General features: G+C 40.6%; 1 protein-coding gene across 3 annotated transcripts in view; it reads right to left on the bottom strand.

Annotated features, from left to right (window-relative positions):
• The window catches only part of runx1 (RUNX family transcription factor 1), an 81,625-nt gene extending 61,270 nt beyond the window's left edge, over positions 1–20,355 (bottom strand). The window contains exons 1-2 of one of the 3 annotated variants that reach the window (XM_044187683.1): positions 19,993–20,355; positions 17,660–17,729 (exon numbers count right to left, since the gene is read on the bottom strand). The gene's annotated coding sequence lies outside the window, so the exon portion shown is untranslated. The remainder of the gene's footprint in view (positions 1–17,659; positions 17,730–19,992) is intronic. The other 2 variants (XM_044187685.1, XM_044187687.1) reach the window with 2 other exon arrangements.
• Positions 20,356–24,378: the final 4,023 nt, after the last annotated feature.

Below are 24,378 nucleotides of genomic sequence, written 5' to 3'. Positions count from 1 at the left end.
AAACGCTGAAATAGCACAGTAGGAGAATTAAATGCGGACTCTTAAACATCAGATCTCTGTCATCTAAAACTGTACTATTGAACGATTAAATATCAGTATGAGTATCATATTGACTTATTTTGTCTTACTGAAAACTGGTTGCAAAGAATCCAAAAAATCCACTTCACACAGTCATATTAATACTCTTACATTTCAAGGCACCAGCCGAAGAGGTGGAGTTGCAGCCATCTTCGACTCAAGCCTATTAATCAACCCTAAACCTAAACTAAATTATAACTCATTCAAAAGCTTTGTTCTTAGTCTTTCACACCCAACCTGGAAAACACGACAGCTAATTCTATTTGTTATAGTGTACTGTGCTCCTGGTCCTTATTCTAAATTTTTATCTCTTTTCAGAGTTTTTATCAAGTTTAGTTCTTAAGACAGATAAAGTAAATATTGTAGGTGATTTCAATATTCATGTGGACGTTGAAAATGATAGCCTTAGTACTGCGTTTATCTCATTATTAGATTCGATTGGCTTTTGTCTATCTTTATTAACAGGCTATGTACCACAATCCTTTAAAGTAGCTGTAATTAAACCGCTTCTTAAAAAGCCCACTCTTGATCCAGGGGTTTTAGCCAACTATAGACCTATATCTAACCTTCCGTTTCTATCTAAGATCCTTGAGAAAGCAGTCACCAATCAGATGTGTGACTTTCTAAATAACAATAGTTTATTTGAGGATTTTGAGTCAGGATTTAGAGTGCATCATAGCACAGAGACAGCACTGGTGAAAATTACAAATTACCTTTTAATTGCATCAGACAATGGACTTGTCTCTGTACTTGTCTTGTTAGATCTTAGTGCTGCGTTCGACACCACTGATCATCATATCCTATTACAGAGACTGGAACATGTAATTGGCATTAAAGGAGCCGCACTAAGCTGGTTTAAATCCTATCTATCAGATCAATCTCAGTTTGTACATGTTAACGGTGAGTCCTCCATGCACGCCGTTAGTCACGGAGGTCCACAAGGTTCTGTGCTTGGGCCGATTCTATTCACCTTATATATGCTTTTTCTAGGCAATATTATTAGGAAACACTCCATAAACGTTCATTGTTATGCAGATGATACCCAATTATATCTATCGATCAAGCCAGATGAAACTAACCAGTCAGCTAAACTTCAAGCATGCCTTAAGGACATAAAGACCTGGATGACCTGCAACTTTCTGATGTTAAACTCTGAACAAAACTGAAGTTATTGTTCTTGGCCCCAAACACCTCCGAGACATTATCTAAAGATATAATTACTCTAGATGGCATTGCCCTGGCCTCCAGCAGCACCGTAAGGAACCTCGGAGTTATCTTTGATCAGGATTTATCCTTTAACTCCCACATGAAACAAACTTCAAGGACTGCAGAAATCTGGCACATCCTGTCTCAAAATGATGCCGAAAAATTAGTGCATGCATTTGTTACTTCTAGGTTGGACTATTGCAATTCCTTATTATCTGGCTGCCCGAATAAGTCCCTTAAGACTCTCCAGTTGATCCAGAATGCTGCGGCACATGTACTGACAAGAACTAGGAAAAGAGATCATATTTCTCCAATATTAGCTTCTCTGCACTGGCTTCCTGTAAAATCCAGAATAGAATTTAAAATCCTTCTCCTCACCTACAAAGCTCTTAAGGCACTATCATATCTTAAAGATCTCATAATACCTTATTATCCGACCAGAACACTACCCTCCCAGAATGCAGGGTTAAATGTGGCTCCTAGAGTCTCCAAAAGTAGAATGGGAGCCAGAGCCTTCAGTTATCAAGCTCCTCTCCTGTGGAATCACATCCCAATTTGGGTTGCCAGTGGCACCTACAGGCACCTACCAGCCTGTCAGGGTCAGTTGTGGCTGATTGCGTCCTGTCTTAGCGTCTAATGTTACTCATTCATTCTCATCTCCCCCCCCCCCTTCTCCTGCTTCCTCGTATCAGCTGATTAAACCAACCAGATTTTGCCACAATCTCTATCAGCAAATCATATCTTTGCTGTCAAATCTGTTCTCTTTGTTGCTGTCAGCTGTTATTTCAGTGTGAATCATCGCGACCCTTCTCCACCGCATTCAGTTTCATCACTTCTGAGCTCCTCTTCTCATCATCCAGATCTCAGCATCCTCTCATTCATCACCACCACCACCAGTGTCCAGACTCCATCCTCTATCCTACTACTCACGGCTTCACCACCCTATTTAAAATATGACGACGTCAACATGGGGTCTAAAAGGCAAAAACGCATTTATCATCCTTATTGTGCATGTGTTGTGTCAATAAATTATTGTTCACTCAAATGATATCTCTCCTGATTTAAATTATTATTAGTAAAAAGTACATTTCTGATCTGCTTCGTTATGAACCATCCAGACCTCTCAGGTCGTCTGGGACAGGTCTGCTTTCTGTCCCCAGAGTCAAAACTAAACCTGGCGTTTAGTTTTATGCTGTTTTTCCTGTTTGCCGCTGCCTTTTATGCAATCAAATAATGATTAATTTCTTACACTGCACTTACTTTTACTCTCCTGTTTTATCTTGTTTTTATTTTCTATTTTACTCTTTTTAATTGCATTTAAATGTCTTTTTATATTGCCCTATGTTGCTTTTATGTTTTATGTAAAGCACTTTGAATTGCCTTGTTGTTGAAATGTGCTATACAGATAAACTTGCCTTGCCTATCACTGATGCATTACTGTGTAAGCAGCATTTTACTGTGTCGCTAGTTGAGGTGGAGCTAGTTTTAACAACTGTATCTACTGTTATCTATAACAGTGCATCATATTTAATAAACTCTTAATATGTAACTGCAGCTGCAAATGTACACATCTACCTCCTCCTCCTTCTTCTCTCCTCTCCTTCCCTTTTATCTTCACTCCTTTATCCTAGCCTCCTCTTTTCTTTTCTTTCATGTTTGCTCCTCCTCCCTCCTTCCTGTTACTAGACTACTAAAATAACGATTTCCGTTTCTCTTCTCACGCTGTTGTTTTGCTCCAACTTGTTTTTCTTTTCATGCAGAGGCAAACACACACACACACACACACAGACACGCACACAGCTGAAGTCCAGTCAGCCCTCTCTTGTGGTTATTTATTGCAAAACTCTGCTTGGCTTGTGGCTTTGGTAAATGTGTGTGTGTGTGTGTGTGTGTGTGTGTGTGTGTGTGTGTGTGTGTGCACATGAGATAGAGAGAGAGTTTCTGTGCATGGCTACCAGCATGACTAACCAATATACAGTAAATGCAAAACTGGATGCCACACAGACACACACTGATCCTCTCTTTGTCTGGTCTACATTCAAAAATTGTACAACGACAATTATTTGCATTGAATATCTGATGTCTAAACAGTTCATAACAAAGTCTGTGGAGTGTTGGTGTATCATTGTCTGCGTGTTAAAAACAAATTATAAATATATTTACTGTTTAGTTTCTTCCTACATGTTAACAGCAACAGTATTGCTCTGCTGTTGGTGTGTGTGTGTGTGTGTGTGTGTGTGTGTGCTGAATGCAAGGCCTTGTCTTTCTAACGGTCGCTCTGTCACACATCCTCCTCGCTTCCTTCTTACCTCACTATCTCCTCCTGTCTGTTACAACACACACACACACACACACACACACACACACACACACACACACACACACACACACACACACTCGACCAACTGACATTTTGAAACTGTGAAACAGCCTCTGTTAGTTAAACAGGGTTGAGTAAACTGCGGCTGTGGCTCAGGAGGTAAAGTGGGTCATCCATTAATTCCAGGGTTGGCGGTTCGATCCCTGGCTCCATCTGTCCATGTGCTGAGCACATGCTGAGCAAGACACTCAACTCAAAATGAATGAGAAGCAAAAAAAGCGTTAAGTCTGTTAAGGTAGAAAAGAAAATTATAACTGCAGTCTATTTACCATTCATGATTGTAACCGCCCTTTCATCTTCCAGCCAACGATGTACCCCCTGCTTCTGTTGAGCTAGCAAGCTCAACAAATGCTACCAAATTTAGCCGGTTAGCTGAAGGAAGTAATTCTGAATCAACAAACTAGAAGCTTCTACTGTAAATAAAAACAATAGGCTACACAGAAACTAAACCTATTTAGCTTTGGAGCCAAATAACAAGGCTGCTTATGCTATCTAGCTAGCCGGCTCACTAGCTAGGCCTGTGAGCTTGGATTATTACTCAGCATCAAAGTGAAGAGAATGTGTTTGCAGTGTTAGCTAACTCTTATTTGCTAGAGCAACCTCAGAGCCAAATGCAGCCGGGGTAACTGACATTAGCTGCTGCTGTTAGCACTGGCTCGTACCTTTGATACTGAGTAATAAACCGAGCTCCCAACCCCAGCTAGGTAGTTAGCCAGCTAGGTAAGTAGCATGTGCAGCCTTGTTAAGTTACCTAAATAAAAATAGATGTTAGTTTCTGTGTCTGTGTTTGTTTATAGCAGCAGATAGATTGTTGTTGATTGTTGTTGCTCTAGCTAACAGGAGCTAACTGCTAAATCTGATCATTAGAAAAGAGGATTAGATAATGATCATTGCAAAATATGGTAAACATCTACTGTAACCTACAATCTGCAGACATAATGAAATCTGTGCCAGTGACATCCGCAGATGACTAAGATGTGATAAATGATTAGGCTGTAATAAAAAAGCCACAATAATATTCCTATAATAATTTAGCTGTACGTCATAAGCAAAAAAGCTGATATACTTAACAATAAAGTTAAAACTGCATATCTACTATAGTGATTTATGTTTATGAATGTGTTTTTTAACACAATTTTAAAACCTCAGCCAGTTAAATAATCCATCAATGTCAACTTCATTACTGATATTAATGATGACAAAGTTATTATCATGCTGCTCTAATGTGGTAATGCCTTTGGAAGTGCAGCATGAGATGAATAGTCTGCACTGCACTGAAGTAACACACAATAATGCAATGATATACTTTTAATACTTTGCCAACTATACGATCACATGCACGGCTAACTGTGATGGTGTCATGAACTTAAAGGGACAGTTCGCCAAATGACCAAATGACTCATTCTGCAGTAAAACGTCCCCCATGACTGATATATTATTATATACTATGTATTGTTCATACTGATACGAGGTGGAGCTAGTTTAGTTTGAACTACTTTATATACAGTTAGCTAGTTTAGTCCAGTGTTCCCAACCTAGGGGTCGGGCCCCTCCAAAGGGTCACCAGATAAATCTGAGGAGTCGTGAGATGATTAATGGGAGACATTTGCATTCATTCCTTTCTCTAATCTTTGATTTTTTGTGAAATGTTATTTAAATGATGCAATCTGAGAAGTTTGGAGGGGAAATGTGGAACTGCTAACAACTTATAGACATCTGAAACAGAGGAGACACACACATATATTGATTTTTCTGTAAGAGGTCAGAACCAGAAAAAGGTTGGAACCGCTGGTTTAATCAACAAGCATTTTATTTTAGAAACTGCTCATATGTTTTTTAATATAAAATCTTAATTGTTAAAGTAACTAGTAACTATAGCTGTCAGATAAATGTAGTGGAGTATAAAGCACAATATTTCCCTTTGAAGTGTAAGTGTCAAGTAGCATACAAGTGAACGTTCCTCAGTGGCTACTAAATCTTCACACTTCAAACTTCTTACAGAGTCAGACATTCATTACAGAAGCAGCATGCTGTTACAAGCATCAGTCTCAGAACTTAAACAAATCATTTAAATAGTAGCATATCAATGCTTTCACTAAACTATTACTCATTTTCGAAGGGAAAGATAGAATATTTTGCCAGAAATTAATATTTGTATTATTATATTTTGACATATAGAACCAGTGTGATTGGGATTAGTTCAGATACAGGCTTCCCAAAGAGAACTGATCAATTTAAACTGCCAGTAAATGTCGCACTAGAGCACCAGCATCTCAGACCGAAACAAACGGGCGCTACCGCCCACCAGACTCCATTGAGAAAAACAGTGATTTTACCTCGTAGATCATTGTAAAACACACTGGACAGAAACAAAATAAAACTCACCCAAACCGTCTTTGTCTTTCCACTGTTCCAACAACTTGCGGCCACAGATATGGCAGGTAAATGTGTCTGCGTATGTATGTATCTGTGTGTAGTTATGCATGTGTATGTATATTTGTATATATTTTGTTGGGATATTCATTTTATCCAGGAAATTGAAGTAAAAAAAGACCATGGATAAATTTAAAAAAAGAAAATGAACTGTCAACAGTTTTGATGGAGTAATGTCATTTCAGTTAATATTTGCTGATTCAAGCGTGTCTAATGTGAGGATTTGCGGCTTTTTTCTGTATTCATTGTAAGTTTTGGGGATTTGGACAAAACAAAACAAAACAAGACATTTGACGACATCACCTTGGAACTTGTGATGGCTGTTTTTCACTTTTTTCTGATTTCCTATAGCCTCGTCAATCAAAAAGAATGAAAAAAATCTGGAGCCTGAGTTTTTCAAAAGTCCAATATGAGCCTGATATCTGACTCCTAACTGCCACGGCTCCTTATTCATTGAAGTGTGCTTTGACACTGTGATAAGTGATGAATATTGGTGTTGTGTGAGAATATAGTGCTCTGTGAACATGTGTGTGTGGGACTGTGGCTACACACTGAGAGTCAGCATCACTTCTTTTAAAATCAGCCCGAGGCAGACCCGTTGGAGTTTCCTCTGTTACGCTTTGCCGCCTCCTGATAACACACTCTCTGTCTCTCCGTGACACTCACACACATACACTGACACACACTCACGCAGCAGGTGGAGCCTCCAGATAACCAGAATCAGCTCTGGACAGGCGCATACGATGTCGCAGAGAAAGGCGAACAATGTCGACAAGTGGAAAGTGGCGTGCAACACGATGGGTTCAGACGTGACGAGAGGCGTAAATTAAAGCAAAAGAATTACAGAAAAGCAGCAAAACAAGTTTCAAAGAACTTTGATATATGAACGGAGGGAAGGGAACAATGCATTTTCAACAAACGGATGATGGAAACGCACAGAAACAACTCAGAGTGGCTCTGCCTTCAGCCAGACATCTGAGATATATGGAGCGGGAAAGGAGGGGCGGAGGGAGGATGGAGAGGGAGGAGTAAAGAAAAAGAAAAGGAGACTCCTGACTCCTGTCCTCCATCCAGGACATGGTCAAAGCAGACAGCCGTCCACTACGCTGTGCTCCGAGGGGGCCCGGCTACCGCTCAACTGCTGCCCCGGCTCCACGGTGGTGGAACGAGCTGCACCTTGGCCTATAGATACAAAACTAGACTGGGTCTCTACCTCTTACTGTTCCTAAATGTAGCGCCTGATGCAGTTGAAGTTGATGTACTTGCATGCCTCTTGCAATTTTTGGTTGAATGCACTTCTCGTGAGTCGCTTTGGATAAAAGCGTCAGCTGAAAAGACGGAATGTCATGCAGTCGCCCGTTTGTCTTTTGTCCCCTGAAGCAGAGGTCAGCTGTAAATCTGATCTGCCTGCAGTTTATGTGACCTTCGTAGCTGGGTCCCGATTCCTGAAAGCACCTTAAGATGATTGTGAAATACATTTTACAAGCTTTCTTTAGCTTCCACAGTGTCTGTGAAAAGATGGTGTTAAAACCTCCTAGCACTGAAATTAGGACAAGAGCACCTGAAGAAGCTCCGGGGCCTGCAGGAGGAAGGAGGAGCCGCGGCGTTTTTAATGATAATGTTCATTTACTTGCATTTAAGTCGCTACCTTCATCAGGACCACTGATGGCTTTGTTAAGTGACGCTGGATGTTAAATGAATAATGTTTACTTTAGAAAATTGGCCCAACCTGTCACAAATAAATCAGATTATTTGGAAGAAGGGTGCACGTGGAAACCAAATCCGTCAATGAAATGACTGACTTGTGCAGTCACAGTGACAGCTGCACAGGACATTTTGATGGAGAGGAGTAGGTTACTTGTTTTAGGCTCCTCGCTCTGCTGCTCGTCTGCAGAAACACTTGTGAGATGAACCAGGCGACATCACACCGAACTTTGACGGCATCACAGATGTTTTAACCCTGTTTCATGGATATGTTGGCACATATGAACGTGACTAAGTGATTATTATTATTATTATTATTATTTTGTTATAGCTGAACATGAAGGCGACAGGAGATACGAATCTAACCTTGCATCAGTACATGACACTATGACTTGTCTGCCATGGAAAGAATTGAGTTTTGAATTGGTTGTGGGCTCATTAAAGGCACCGCTGATTGGGTTAAAACAGAATTCTTATTCATTTGGATCAGTCTGACCAAGAGCAGTCATGGAGGTCAACCAGAGATTTGTGTTTGCTTTTGGGTGTGATCAGTTCAGTGACATTTGGAGTAAATGCAAACAGTCTAAAAACACACATCCACTGAAAACTAACATTAAACTGCGTTGTGTTGTGCTCTCTGCCTCAGCTGAACGAGCTCAGATAAACTGAAGCTCAGATAAGCCAGAGCAGATAATCTCAACAAGGGAACAACTACAGTAACAGCACACACACACACACACACACACACACACACACACACACACTGATAAAGCAGCAGAGTGTGTCTGGTAGATTGTTCCTAAACTGAGGACAGACTAACAGACACACATGTATACGTGTGTGTGTGTGTGTGTGTGTGTGTGTGTGTGTGTGTGTGTAGATGGAGATAAAGCAGCAATGTGTTCAGTAGATTTCATGTTACAGAAGTGATGATTGGTTGAGAGTTAAGTGATGACGTAACCACTCACCAACAACCGACAGGACTGCAGGAGATGGAAACCAATCAGAGATGACAGGCATTGATTGTTAACCACTGATGGGTTAACCACATGTGATCTGATCACCGTATTCTGGTTAAAACCATGCTGTGGTTTGATCATCTGAATGAGTTCCACAAACTTTACAGTGAGGAGACACAAGCAAGAAACCCGTTTTCTTTGTAGAGCAGCTGATTCATTGAGCTAGTTTCCAGCAGGCCTGAGGTTAGAGCCCAAAGCCACAAAATCTGTTGTACCAACTGTGGTTCCACTGGGCACATCCCAGCAACTGACAGGAGAAAAGTAAACTTTCTGTATGCAAGCATCCTGTCTCAAACTGCGGATGAAGCGCACACACGCCATTCTAACCAGGAACTGTAACCACAGCACACAGGCAGGAAACACGTGATCTGATGCCTTTGAACATGTGGGACCCAAGCAGTTACAGCCCGGCAGAGCAATGACGCACACACTCACACACAAACTTATTTTTGTCACTTCGAGTTCATTGTATTGACTTACATTCATAGACACCCTAACCTTAACAAAACTCACTAACGAAAAACAAGGGACCAACTTCTTGTCCCAAACAGGTGAGTCCCCTTAGAATGACAGATTTGCCATATGTATCCACAATGTGTTGAACACAACTACATCTTATCACGCTTTATTATGCACACCCAATCCAGTAACACAGCTACAAAATACATCATTCAGAATACATGCAGTTTGCACACGAAAATGCATATAATAATAGGAAAGTGAGTGAAACTAGTTTCAATTCGACATGAAAGTGTGATGAGGTGAGTTGGTACAAAATGAAGAGAGAGGGGGTATTCATCAAGACTGAGAGGCTACAGCCAGGCCAGCTGCTCTGAGAGGCTGAACTTAGTCACACAATGTTGACCTGATGATGGTGTTAGATGAAAAGTCAGGCTAAAGTTATTAGGATACATCGATCTGGAACAACAAATGTCTGTACACAGTTTTGTGCCAGTCCATCAAGTAGATGTTGAGATAATTTACCAGGTAAGTGACTTTGGCCAACTGATGGCACAAGAGGAAAGGTTATTAGGATTCATCCTCTGGGAATCACGAATGTCTGTAAAAAATGTCATGGTCCTTAAAGTGCTCAGAATAATAGAAGGTTTGAACATCTAAAGATCCATGACAACTGAGCAAACTTCTGGCAATGAAGACCGTGTAACATGGTACAAACCTCCGGAACTAGAACGACCTTGAGTTGAGATTGTTTTGTCAACTATTCAAAAACTGCCATGAACCTTTTGGCCTTGAAAATGATCATTTTCAAACACCAAATACAACAGGGATCACACATGAATCTATATGACTGAGACGACCCATCCCAACATTTTTCAACAAAAAACAAAGACAGTAGCAGATGTCATGGTGAATCTTCCTGTCTGGTCTTTGTGGACATGCATATGGTGGAGCAGCAACGTATCAGGAAAATCTAATTAATACAGTCCAACACACTGGAGCTGCGACCATTGATCTTAAAGCTGCATCGTCATTCTCCCTGTGTGAAGCTTTTCTGTCAGCTACAAACTTCCATTCAAGTAAACAGCATGTGAGGATGCTGCCTGAAAACACTGTGGCTAATCTGGTAGAAACACATCTGTTCTGCAAAGCTTGGAACGCACAGGAGTAACAGCGAAGGGGTTGTTGGGTAAGCCTATAGTCCTAGGACTCTTAATGACCTCTGATGTTATTGAGGAGTTGGATAGGCAGCCCTGCTTCTTACAGGAACTACTCAAAAATCTGTAGAAACTTAGTTGCAGTGGAAATTCATGGAGATCATCTGGAGATCATCTACAGACATAGCAACCAATTCAGTGTTGGTCTTCTTATGCTTTTCCCTTCTTCCCTTCTTATGCTTAAAACTGTCAATTAGATGATCAGATGATTTGCATTTAAACATTTTCTATTGTCCATTTCATGTTCATCAATTTCAGATTTCAAATTGCAATTTCATGATATAAATTTGTCATGATCAGTATTATTGTATATTCCCGTTTTCTTGTTACCATTTAATCATTTTCTCATTATTCATAGTAGTAGAGTCAAATGATTTTATTAACAATTTCCTCTTAAAGGCTCAGCGTGGAGGATTTAGTCTCTTCTAGCTGTGAAATTGCAGTTTGCAACCATTTGGATACCGCTCACCCTCCCCTTCCAAGAGTGTAGGAGAAACTACGGTGGCCGCAAAAGTCGTGAAAAACGCCAGAGGCCCTATCTAGAGCCAGTGTTTGGTTTGTCCGTTCTGGGCTACTGTAGAAACATGGCGATGCAACATGGCGGCCTCCGTGGAAGGGGACCCGCTCCCTCTGTAGATATAAAGGGCTTCTAAGGTAACAAAAACACAACAATTCTTATTTTCAGGTGATTATACACTAATGAAAAAATACTTATACATTATATAAATTATATTTCATTTCTGCCAATAGCTCCTCCTAAATGTTAGAAACTGGACCTTTAATATTCCATTTTCACTTTTTTTGAGTGAGATTATCCCACCACAAATAACAATGATAATCTTTAGGGGGGAAAAAGGAAGTAATAATATGTTATTTTTGCAAACTACATTCTTCTGTCACTGCAATTGTATGCTTTCACTGTTCACTTCAATAAACAAGAACACTGTATAATAATCAGTACTTTTGCAGTGAATGTATGTGACATGCATGTATACTGTTTTCCAGCACAAACATGCAGTGTTATGTGTATTGATGATGCTGTGCACAACTTAAAATAGGCTGAGTCTGCAAATGCAGACAGTGATGTCAGAAGTGAGAACACAGTCAAGAAAAACTGATGTTTCTTGTAAAGAGTTGTACCAAGATTTAACAGGAAACACACACACTTAACACACATGCACCCTGTCACAAAGTGTTCTTGAGAATTTCAGCAGCAAAGATCACCGCTGGACACACGCAACACGTTGGGATTTTTTTGCCTTTTGGGGCATGGAAAGAATTGGAAAACACAACACTGACATACTTTCACCATTCAAATTTGATATAGCTAATGTATTAGCAAACAGCTGCCTACAGTATTTACATTAACTTGGAACAACATTAACATTTATTTGGAGTGAGCTTTACCTGCAAATTGCTCCACTGTGTTCACCAGCTAGTCTGTAACTGTGTCTGCTGTTTGCTGCTGAGCAGGTAGTGAACAGTGGGTTCATCAGAGCTTGTTCACTGAAAACAGCTGCCTAGGTGCTGGAAACAAAGTCGATGAGAACGGAGTTTGCGGGCCGGAAAACCAGCACAATGAGCTAAAAGAGGCTAAAAAGCTTCATAGAGCTGAGGGGAAGTGCAGGGTTGGTGGGTTCTCTGTGGGCTCAACACATGACTGGCACCTTTCACATTACACATGTGTACTTTTTCCTGGTTAGTTCCAATACAGAAATACTTAATGCTACAGCATACAATGATTTTTTTGACAATAGAATTATTAACTTTGTGTTTGTCCCTTTCTTGTTTCAACATGACAGTGCCCCCATGCACAAAGCCAGGTCCATAAAGAAATAGTTTTCCCAGTTTGGTGTGGAGTGACCTTATCACCCAACATCAGTTTTGGCCCTCACAGATTAATGCCCATGGTTTTGGAAATGTTCAACTATTACATTTGGGTGTAATGTTCATCCACATATTGGCAGGGGACAGGAAGTGATAGATCCCCCCTACTTCAGAATCAGATCAGAAATACTTATTGATCCCCGAGGGGAAACTCTTTCGTTACAGCTGCTCGCTATCACGTCAATGCACACAGGAATAGAAGTACTAAGAAAATCAAAATATAATACACTATAATACAGGTCAGAGAAATTAAGTGGATATAAAGTATAAAAGCTAAAATAAGTGTAAGTACCAAAGTATGTACGGTATAATACAATGTAATAATATAAGTAATAGTGCAATAATGAGTACTGTCAAGTTAAGTGTAGCTTAGTAAGATGATTATGAGACGGTGGATACTGCACAGCAGTAACAGAAGTATGAATAAATATCAATAAAATTAAACTGAAAACAGAGTATATAGCACCGGCCACCACAGACTCATAAAACATCTTCAGCATTGTCCGGCAGATGTTGAAGGACCTCAGCCTCCTCAGGAAATAGAGGCAGCTGTAATGAGCTTAAGTGTTCTTGGCCCAGTCCAGTTTATTGTCCATGTGTACTCCCTGCTACTTGTAATCCTCTACAATGTCCACACTGACCCCCTGGATGGAAACCGGGGTCACTGGTGCCTTGGCCCTTCGTAGATCTACAACCAGCTCCTTAGACTTTGTCGCATTGAGCTGCAGATGGTTCTGCTAACACATGAGACAAAGTTCCCCACCACAGCCCTGTACTCAGACTCATCCCCACCGCTGATACATCCCACCACAGCAGTCATCTTCTACTACACACCCACTAAAAACCTTAAAAAGACTGTGTATAAGTTGGATCAATGTTTGTTTCACAGCAGTCAGTGAAGGCAAACTATCAAAATAGATGACTAATCATGAAAAGATGTGGATCATTACCTCAAGTCATGTAAATAGGTGCTGGGAAAATGAAGCAGACGTATAGTCATTCACACAGCTGCTGGTTGATGCAGCAGGAAGGAATCTCTCCTGTCATCCTCCCTGTTAACTTGGAGGCTGCAGGCTCACAGAGGCAGCTGTTGGGACCTCTGGCACAGACAAATTTCTTCATTTGTGGGACTTTGACTGAACTTTTTATTATGAGACCACATGCTCTTTTGTTCTGTGAACAAAGGAAAGCCATAGAACTCAGTTTCCCACAATCCTCCATAATTCATACCTACTGTAGGTGTGAACTCCCCCCATGGACAGTCTGACCTGTGAACTGTGATGTCACCAGATGTTCTCTCTCTCTTTTCTCCTCGCTCTATGCCCAGACCTCAGGAGGTCTGCGTTAAACAGACTCACCGAAGAGGAACAAAGGATTATGGCCACAACACGAGGGCCTGCCCTTGTCTTAAGATTTCTGGTTAGCTCACCACTAACCGAGAGTAAGCAAGCTCTTTCCTCCTGGCTTCGTCTCCAGCACTGCTGCTCAGCAACTGCTGGTACTGCTGTGTAATCTGCTCGGAGCAGAAACACCGAACTGAACTCTCTTACCGCAGAGCCAAGAGGGCCTGCGTAAGATTTCTGCAACAAAGCTTAGTTAGCGCCAACGGCTACTACACAAAGTCTGCCAGCTAACGTTAAGAAGTAACTGTAAGGAGAACAACAGACGGAGCTTCCTCCGATCTGAATACTGCACAGTAAGGACTTTTCCCGGAACCACAGTTCTTTCCAGCTTGGCCCGTCTACAACAGACGGACCGCTGGCTAAGAAGGAGTACACCTACTTCAAAGCAACCTTCTTTCCCTCCATGGACTGGTAACGTAACTGGGCATTACATAGCTTCACATAGCTTAACCGTGTGCTTGGCTAAGCACAGGACATTAGTAATGTTATGCTTCACACAGACAGAGGGTCTTGAATGTAAACTAACAATCCTCTTTTCTAAACTGGCACCGTTATCCTAAACTAGACCACACATACACTCTAATTTGACTTTTAACATAGCCACACTCTTAATCAAACATGGCTCAGCCAGTCCATGTGGCCACTGCCACAGCTGCCATTTTGAATCCAAGCTGCTATTTTGGACCCCCCCCCCCATACACCCTTTTTTCTGTAGCTTAGTGTATTTAGAACTAGATTTCATATTGTGTATAATTGTATAATTATGCTGGTTTCTTTAATGTTGCAGAAGAGTGAATATTTTACCAACCTCTTCTATGTTGAACTCCAAATCCTGCAACCTACTAGCTATTAATGGTAATTTTGGTTATAGTTATTAAATTAATTATTAATCAGAGTTCCAAATTGATAGTTTAGTATATTAAATGAGACTCAATCAATTGATTGGCTATCATTTCTCTTCTTTAAAGAGAGTGGTGCCCCAAGGTACTTTATTAATTAAAGTTATTATTTATTATTATCTTTTCTAATTTTGATGGCCAAATTTATTGATTGTACCTACACAATTTGGTGCCGCTTTAACCATTGTAAATCACAGGGTTGCTGGTTCAGGATATTCTCTCATGCTGACTAGACACCTGAACCTCCAACTGCCCTGCGAGAGACGGCTTGTACTGCAGATCAGAGTGGCACAAAGTACAAGAATGTAGTTGTATGCAACTTCAAGTAAATCAGTGGAGAAATCTTCAATCCTGACATGTAAAGTTACATCAATTATAAGAACAAAATGGGGTGCCACCATGGCTTAGGTGTTAAGATGGCAACCATGAGCTGCAATGTTCCCGGTTGGAATTCAGCCGGGTCTTTTGTATTCTCTCTCCCTTGTTTTCATCTTTCCAAATGGTAGGCTAACTTTCTTAACTGTTAGGACACAAGTCCACAATAATTACATTCAGCATTTGCAGTAACTCCCCAGCAAGCAGATATTTTCTACTGATACTCATCGGAAGGACTTAACTTTGTGTAAGAATGAGAACACAACAAAACCCATCTCAGACATTGCAAATGCATAACATGGTTTGTACACACTTGGTGTGCTTCTGTCCCTGTGGATGTAAAACACCTGGGTCCTCAACACTATTGGGTAGTAACGCTTACTTAGTAACGCGTTACAGTAATGTGATTCCATTTTTCAGTAACGAATAGTGTAAGTGTGAATTTCAGTAATTTTTCAGTAACATTTCAGTGTCTTTTCCCAGTAATGCTCTGCTACCATGACATTTAGGAGTTAGCTTGTTTGCTGTAATATCAGATTGATCTCAGATTGTGTGTGCACTGGACATACTTCTCCAGGACATGCTAGCTTGGTGCAGGGGATGATGTTGTGGGGAGGCGGTTAGCTGCTATCAAAAGAGGAGAAATACAACTCCCGTAACAAGAAACAAGGCTCCTGGTAATTCCACAGTTGTCTTATTCACATGTTGTGTGTTCTTAGCTGACTTGCTAACATTAGCTGTGGGTACACCTCCATTCAGCTAGTTTTGTTTAGAATTTGAGGGTGTGTGAACCCCACAGCTTCACCGTGAGGTCAGGACTTCTGATGAGCTGTGTGCAGTCAGAGATGCTAAGCTAGCTGTTGATGGTCAGTCAGAACTGGTGTAACTGGGTCAGGTTTGTAGGCCTTCTTGCTCGCACTCACCTTTACAGTGCCGCCCACACATTTTCTATGGGATTGAGATCAGGGCTTTGTGATGGCCACTCCAATACCTTGACTTTGTTGTCCTTAAGCCACTTTGTAACTAATTTGGAGCTATGCTTGTGGTCATTGTCCATTTGGAAGACCCATTTGCGCCCAAGCTTTAACTTCCTGGCTGATGTCTTCAGATGTCGCTTCAATATATCCACATAATTTTCTTTTCTCATGATGCCATCTATTTTGTGAAGTGCACCAGTCCCTTCTGCAGCAAAGCAGCCCCACAACATTATACTACCACCCTCATACTTCACAGTTGGGATGGTGTTCTGAGGCTTCAAAGCTTCACCCTTTTTCCTCCAAATATACCGTTTATCATTATGGCCGAACAATCCAATTTTTGTTTCGTCAGACCACAGGACATGTCTCCAGAAATTAAGATTTTTGTCCCCATGTGCAGTTGCAAACTGTAGTCTGGCTTTTTTATGGTTTTGAAGTAATGGCTTTCTCCTCCCAGAGTAACCTTTCAGATCATGGTGGTACAGGACTCGTTTTACTGTGGATAATGACACTGTCTTAACAGTTTCACTCAAGGTCTTTTGCTGTTGTCCTGGGGTTGATTTGCACATTTCTCACCAAAAAAGGTTCCTCTCTGGGACTCAGAATCCGTCTCCTTCCTGAGCGGTATGATGGTTGTACGTTCCCATGTTTTTGTACTTGCGTATTATTGTCTGAACGGATGAACGTGGGACCTTCAGGCATCTGGAAATTGCACCTAAGGATGAGCCACACTTGTGGAGGTCCACAATTCTTTTCCTGATGTCTTGGTTGATTTCTCTTGATTTTCCCATGATGTCAAAGAAAGAGGCTCTGTGTTTGAGGTGTGCCTTTATATGCATCCACAGGTGTGCCACCAATTAACTCAAATGGAATCAATTAACCTATCAGAAGCTTTTTAAGCTCAGAATGGAATCATCTGGAGTTTTCTTTTTGTTTAAAGACACAATAAATTTAGTGTATGTATACTTCTGACTTTGATGAAAGTGATAAGAAAAATACATAAAAATTCTCCCTTTTGACAATTCTGACATTTAACAAATGCAAAAAATATGTTAATATTTATTGATCTAAAACAGAAAAAGTTTACTGATTTAATGTATGACAGTAAAGAAAAAAAAAGTTGTTGTGTTTTTTCTGAAGTGTATGTAAATATCTGGTTTCAACTGTATGTCTGTATTGTTTTCCTTCTTCCTCTCCTATATGCAGTTACTGGCATTGTGCATGTTCAAGTTTGTGCCCAAACTGCAAACTTAATTCCCTTTGGGATGACAACGTGAATCAAATGTGCTTACAGGCCATGGCTTGCTCAACAGCCTTTCCTTTTTTATTCCAGGTGGACTGTTCACTTCATCCGGTTATCACAAATCTTTTCAAATTCTTGCATTGTGACAGAACTCCAACAACAGCAACATGGAGCTTTTCACGTGTAAAATGTGAAAATGCTGAGAAACATTCAAGAAAAGCATTCACGCACAGAAACCTTTCAAACACTCCTAAATTCATCATTCATCATAAAATACACTTAAAATACTTAAAGATCTTTATCAACCCATAAAAAGCAACAGAAACACCCAACAGTGCAGCTAAACACACAAATACACACAAACACAAAATACACTTACCTCGTATTAAAGCTGACTGATAGGACGACAGTGACTCACAGGTACTGTTGGATACCACCCTTTTTTATCTCTGCATGAATAAACACACACAGACAATGAAAGGTCAATAACCTCCAACAAGCTGAAACATCAATATTCATGTCAAATCTCTTAACCACAAGCTATCTATTTATGTGGGCGAGTGCATGTGTGTGTGTGTGTGTGAAGGAATGCATGTAGTGTGTGTAAATCATCATTGTTTCTCACCAGTACTAACAAGTGTGGATTACACCAACACACCGATGTTTCCAACTCTATAAAATTCCGAGATATAGGATCAAAAAGTAACACAAGACAAATCTAACGTGCTGTGATTTCTAGTAGTTGCTGTGTCGTTGTTCTCGAGGATATGAGGTCATTTTCTGTGTATTCTCTCGGATTTGAAAGTTTCAGTGAAGCGTAGTTTATTTAGATTGTTGGATAGTTTATGAGATGTGTTTGATCAGCTAAGGTAACAATAGTCCCACTAGCTGGTCATTGTTCTAAGCAGACAGGAGCAAAGTGCTGCTTTAGAGTACTTTGCACTGTTTTATTTGAGTGTCTGAATTTGAAGTGTAAAATGTAAGTGCCTTGAAGCTCGTGAAGTTTTGTTGCATTGCAGCGATGAAACCAGCCAATCACAACACACCCTAAAATAAAATGACGGGTTGCTTTAGAAATTCAAACGAAATTCACGTGTTGGTTGAACACTTGTAGTTTGAGGTGCAAGGTTAGTGTCAACAAGTGAATGTGCCATCTATTGCAACCATTCAAAGGAAAATTCTTTTTTTTTACAACATGGGTCTTTACCCATCACTCCTGTCAGTTACTAACTAGCTTCATTTCATCATATCATCATATCATTAAATCATTGCTGCATTGATTTTGATTACTTGTATAATTGCTGTGGATAAATCTTGCCATACAGGCTTATTAACATTTTTCTGTTGCTTTTTTAATGGATGTAGCTAGGCAGCTAGAAATGTAGGAAGAGGATGTCGCCATTCTTACATGGAGCTCATACTGTTGACTAACTGGCGGAAAAAGCACCCAGCAGCAATGAGACCTATTTGAATCACTGAACAAATCTCAGATTTGGGCGGCAGTTCAGACCTCTGGATCAAAGCTAGACTGGCAGCCCTACACTGAATCACGGAGCGTTTTTCTCAGGCACAGGCCAGCCCTGATTATATGTTTCCATTGTGGATTCACTGGCAAACCACTGGGAGGCTTTTACTGTCAAACAGCTACGGAAACTGCATATATGTGTCACTGACATTAGTGGTGAGGCCTACACGTCAAGATATGGGCATGTTAGTGCTAGGGGGGTCAGCGGACCAGTTTTAAAGATTGTACAGAAGAACGGTAAAGATGATAAAGCCACAGTGAGCTGTTAGCAGAGCAACAGGCTGCTTACTGCACACCAGCACACCTCAGCATGTCATCAGGGTAAACCAAAGACAGTACAAGTAAAATGACTAATTTAAAGAAACAAAACTTTGTTACGGTAACAAGAGTAAATGTAATTTGTTACTTCCACCCCTGAATGGTACATAAAAAGGGATATGACGTTCTCCAGTCAGTAGCCCAGCACAGAAGTTGACAGTGTGTCTCCTAGCAACATGGTCCTCAGATGTCAGTCCACCGCTGCTGTGGGAAATGCCCAGAGGCTTGAAACTTATGTGCTGTTTGCACAAGTTTGTCAATAATTGGTTTTATCCTTCTCTGAAATATGTTATATATATTGGAAAATATGCACAAATGCTGCAGAATCATTATTTCCTTACACAAAAGCTGAGGATTCAAATTTCAGTCTGACTTTAATGGTTGCAGTAGCTCACAGCTCAGCTCAGTGTGGGTACTCTGTGAGCCAGCAGGGCAAATTCTAGAAATTATGGCACAAATTAGGCAGATGGTGCTGTTTTTCCTGCTTAAATGAAGCTCAAACTGTCAGCAGTTTTAAGAATGGCAGGAAGGAATGAATGGGCGATGTAATAATAAGATTATGCATTAGCTCCACCATGGCCTCATTTGTTTACAGTGAGCTCACCAGGGAATCCAAATGAATGTGGGGATGATTTAATGACGTTTAAAAATGAATTACATAGACGTGAATGAGATAACTTTTCTCCTAATGCTGCTTTCCTTTTTTAATGTAAAACTTCATAATAAAAGCAGAAAGACCTGTAAAAGTTGTTATACTGTATATTCAAATTTTGTAGTAAAGCATGTTGCAGCAATAAAATAATTATCATTAATTATATTTATTAACATAAATAGTGGCGGTGAAGAGGCTGTGGTTGTGGTATTCTTACCCCAGCCAAGGCACCCCGGTCCTGGGCAGAGGTGGTAGAAAAAGCTCTTTGCGGTCTTTCCAGTCGACCAGTGACTCAGATGCAAAATAATCCACAAAACTCTCTCATTCTTTCTACCTTTCTCTACTCGTGGTATCTTTCTCTGACTCTGGACTTGCTTACAGCTCTTTTCTGCTTCCGCTCTTTCTCTCTGTTGCCATACACAGCTTCCTTTATCTCTCAACGCTCTTTATGACTCTCTCTCTCTTCTGGTTTTGGTATGTGGTTCTCCAAATCCCCTTGTTGATGACTTTTTGTCTGCATAGTTGACTCTCCTCGACATTCAGTGTCACAGAAGAGAGATTGTCTTTCTGTCAATATCACAAGCTAGATTGGTTTCTATTAATCTGGCATTGTGGCTTTTGGAGTATGCATGTGTGTGTGTGTAATCCAACTAACCACCTGCCCCCCTCAGCCAACAGCTTTCACCGGGGAAGTAGCTGTGGTTAGAGTGAGCGAAATGGAGGGAGAGGGCGTTGTGGTGTGTGTTTTTGATTGCCCATATGTGCGTTTGTGGTTTGTGTGTGTGTGTGTAGCAGGGGTTAGAGGGAGTGAGTGAATCACCTCTACTTCACCAAGCCTCACTTCAGGACTGTTTGACCGCTGTGAACGTGTGTGTGTGTGTGTGTGTGTGAGCATGATGAAGGTTAGTTGAGAAGAGAAGTGTAGTTCATCTCTGATATTTTTAGTGATACTACGGTACTGCACTGCTTTTTATGTGGGATGCACATGAGTAATGATACGGTTCCCGTCCCATTTTTTTTACAATTGAGAATGACTTCCGGATGGGAGCCGAAACGTCTTGATTCTGAAAACAGTGTCCAGATGACTACGACTGAAACCTTTTCTACCATGAGTAATAATAATACTTAAAGGGGAGTTCCACTGATTTTACATGTCAATGTCAATATACTCTCCTCCACCTCAAAACTCACCTATTACTGTGAAAACAGTTGTAAAATGTATTCTGTAGTTTTTGGAGGAGCTTTGTCAATTCTAAGAAAATAACCCTAATGATGTCATAGTGATGTCATCAGGGTTATCTAGTGTTAAGGCTTGGAGACTAGAGATTTTTAACAGAAAGTCTACATTACAAACTGGAGATGTCTTTGAAAAAGTAGGCAAGTGGATCTTTAACTGATATGATGTCGTTACATAACAGTTGTGTTTGATCCACCAGGTGCAACAAATCTGTTTTGGAAATGCATCTATTGCTTACTGTGTGAATAGCCCTTGGCACACATAGGACAGCATTCCATTCCAGTCATTGATTGGTGGTTTACTGAATGTCCCAAGATAGTTTGAAGGAGGTGTTTCAGAAACAGCTGGTGTGCATTTGTGTCACTGTCATTAATGTAATTTTTCACTTGAAAATTGTTGGGATTCAGGTAGGGCAGGTGTAGTTGTTAGCAAAAATATCAAAGATATTTATGAGTATTAATAAAATTATTAATATAGATTAATAATTACAGGGCACCACCCTGGAATCAGGGACCAATAACCAAAAGTGAAAAACAGTCTCAAAGGTGGCTGTCCACCTAAAAATGTTGATATTTAAGGCACTATCTTACATTAAAAGGGGAACAGTGAAGGGTGAATCCGAGCACTGACCATCGCAACCAGCGATTCATATCAATTCAATTCAATTCAATGTTATTTATATAGCGCCAATTCATAACAGAAGTTATCTCATCTCACCGTACTAGACCGTACTCTTTATAATATTATTTACAGAGACCCAACAAATCCCACCATGAGCAAGCATTTGGCGACAGCATAATGTCAGCATCAGTAACAGAGCCAATAACAACAACTGTAGTAGCAGTTGTTGAGCAGGTGGCTCCCAACAACCACAGATCCAGTCCCTGCAGCGCCGGAGGCAGAAATACCTGCTGAAAGCAACAGAAGGAGAGAGGAGAGAAACGAGACAGCACAGAACTACAGGAGAGAGAAGATGTCGAGTTAGTAACATGCAGTAATGGGATAAAAATGCATACAGATGGAGAGGGAGAGGAGGAGAGAGGTGCATCATGGGAAGTCTCCCGGCAGTCTAGGCCTATAGCAGCATAACTAAGGGATGGTTCAGGACTCACCCAAGCCAGCCCTAACTATAAGCTTTATCAAAGAGGAAAGTCTTGAGCCTACTCTTAAATGTGGAGATGGTGTCTGCCTCCTGAACCCAAACTGGGACCTGATTCCACAGGAGACGAGCTTGATAGCTGAAGGCTCTGGCTCCCATTCTACTTTTGGACACTCTAGGAACCACAAGTAACCCTTCATCCTGGGAACCTGTTCCTGCTCGACAACTGCTACTACAGTTGTTGTTATTAGTCTTATTACTACTATTATCATTATTATTATTCCTATCTCTATCATTCCTTGTACTTAATAAATTAATCACCACTACCATTACATTATTATTATTTTAAAATCCCCCCCGCCCCTGCTTCTCTCTCTCCCCCGAGTCTGGTTCTGCCTGAGGTTTCTGCCTCTTAAAGGAAGTTTTTTCTTGCCTCTGGTCACTCATGGTGGGAATTGTTGGGTCTCTGTAATTAATATTATAAAGAGTACGGTCTGTGCAATGAGATAACTTCTGTTTGGCGACATATAAATATATTAATTGAAATTGATAAACAACATCAACTTCAACAGTCTTAGGTCCCAAAAAGAGCCCTGTTAGAAAATGTGGTGTATTGTTTACCGTACCGTATACTGTAAGGGAGCATGTAAGTATTCTATATGGTGTATGTAAGTGTGTGCGATCAAAATTTTAACACCTGCTAGTTAAGTTTCTGTAATCAGCCTTTTTTAGTGGAGGGTTGATGAACTGCAAAAACACACATGCCCACAGGCAACTTGACACTAAAATCCACACCTCCTTACACCCCAACACCTGCACTGACACACTTCTACCCCTCCTTAACTCCACCTCTGCCACCTCAACACACACACACAATGCCAGGACAGCTGCTGCCTCACCTCAGTAGGTTTAGGTTTCTAACACACCCTGACCTCAAACTAAATCTGATCATCTTAAAGACAGCCTACACACTCACTATTTAGTGTTAAACACAGCTGAAACCACAAAAACACCTAGTAAAAGATTTTTGGTTTTCTTGATTTTGGTGACACCCTTGGTGACATGATTATTGTTTTACTTTAACTCACATGTGCACCATGTCTAGAAAAACAAAAACAGTTTTTCTCTGTTTTTGGAGGACCGAATGAATGAAGCAACCCTATTCAGGTAGATCTGTTGTACTGTTCAGCAACTCAGTATTAGACCTTGAATTGGATCAAATGTCCTACAGTGGAGCGTAACTGAAATCTTTCAGGACAGAGGGTAGTTGAGGACTGGGTGGATGTCCTACTGTATATCCTGGGAGAGCTCAGTGGGAGGCTGCTCACCCGCTGGTCCCTAACCCCTCCCAGACACAACACAACCTCCAGCTGCAACTTCCTGGGTCACACTGGGGTCAGACACTAACGTACAGGGCTGAATCAGCTATCACTGTGAGGAAGAGAGAAAGAGAAAAGATCACAATTTTGTCAAAAGATTATTTTATAGCCATAAAATAAGTTAACCAACTGTTTGATATTAAGCACGAGTCATTAAGGTTAATTTATTTTCGCAAATCTACCCGGATTTAAAGGAGAAAAAAGAGTAAAACAAAAGACAGTGATTGTACTAAAACACTAGTAAGTACAGAAATCATTTTTTCCATTTTCCCTGTGAAATTTTTCATAGCAAAAAAAACATTTTTGCCCCTTGGAGCGGTAGTATTTTTATGCATGGTCGGTCTGTTGGTTGGTCCACCACTATGGTCCTGAAATTTTGTACAGACATTCATGGTCCCTGAAGAAGAATCCTAAGGACTTTTCCTGTAGTGTCACCATGAGGTTTTGAGTGAACTGTCGCAACAATTGTTGGATAGATTGTCATGAAATTTGGTTCAAACATTCATGTTCCTGACTTTTTATCAGGTCTAAATTTTAATGTGTCCGATTCTTTGGTTTATAACCAAATACCTGCAAAACTAATGACATTCCCATCAGCCTCAGCTGCACTTTGTGTTTGGTGCTAAATAGCAAATGTTAGCATGCTAAACTAAGATGGTCAACGTGGTAAACATTATACCTGCTAAACATTAGTGTGTTAGCATTTGTCTTAAAAACACTGCTGTGTCTAAGTACAGTCTCACAGAGCTGCTAGCATTGCTGTGGACTCTTAGGTCACTCTCACGTCTATAGTTCTGTTCATTGGGTTTGAACTGCGATAGTAACCAGAGTAGTATATAAGCACAGCCGACCGCAGTTTTGGTTCGTTTTAACCAAACCACACAGGTT

This window comes from Siniperca chuatsi, linkage group LG24 (genome assembly GCF_020085105.1).
Source record: "Siniperca chuatsi isolate FFG_IHB_CAS linkage group LG24, ASM2008510v1, whole genome shotgun sequence".
Taxonomy (NCBI): Eukaryota; Metazoa; Chordata; class Actinopteri; order Centrarchiformes; family Sinipercidae; genus Siniperca; species Siniperca chuatsi.
The sequence above is the reverse complement of the archived record's forward strand: the minus strand, read 5'-3'. Positions and strand labels throughout refer to the sequence as shown.